We start from the raw sequence: 304 nt of genomic DNA, 5'->3' as shown, positions 1-304 counted from the left end.
GCTCAGCCCGCGCCCCCTCCCCGGGCACCGCTCCCCGCGCCGGCCGGGCCCCGCTGCCACACGCAAGTGGGCAAAGTCACCCTTACGGTAACAGCTTGATAAATGGGCGCGCGGTAATGAAATGGAGACATCAAGGCGTGGGGCGAGGAAGAAAGAGTGGTAATCGGAACGAGTGGAGCTGTCCCGAAACGGAGGGGAGCGGGAAGAAGGATCGCCTCTGTGCCGTGTGCTGTCAAGGGAGAAATTACACATTTACTCTTGCTTTTTCTTAAGGAGACGGCCCTCATAGATCAAAACATGGATT

The sequence above is a fragment of the Meleagris gallopavo genome, chromosome 10 (genome assembly GCF_000146605.3).
Source record: "Meleagris gallopavo isolate NT-WF06-2002-E0010 breed Aviagen turkey brand Nicholas breeding stock chromosome 10, Turkey_5.1, whole genome shotgun sequence".
In the NCBI taxonomy this organism is placed as follows: domain Eukaryota; kingdom Metazoa; phylum Chordata; class Aves; order Galliformes; family Phasianidae; genus Meleagris; species Meleagris gallopavo.
Note: the sequence above shows the minus strand (reverse complement) of the source record.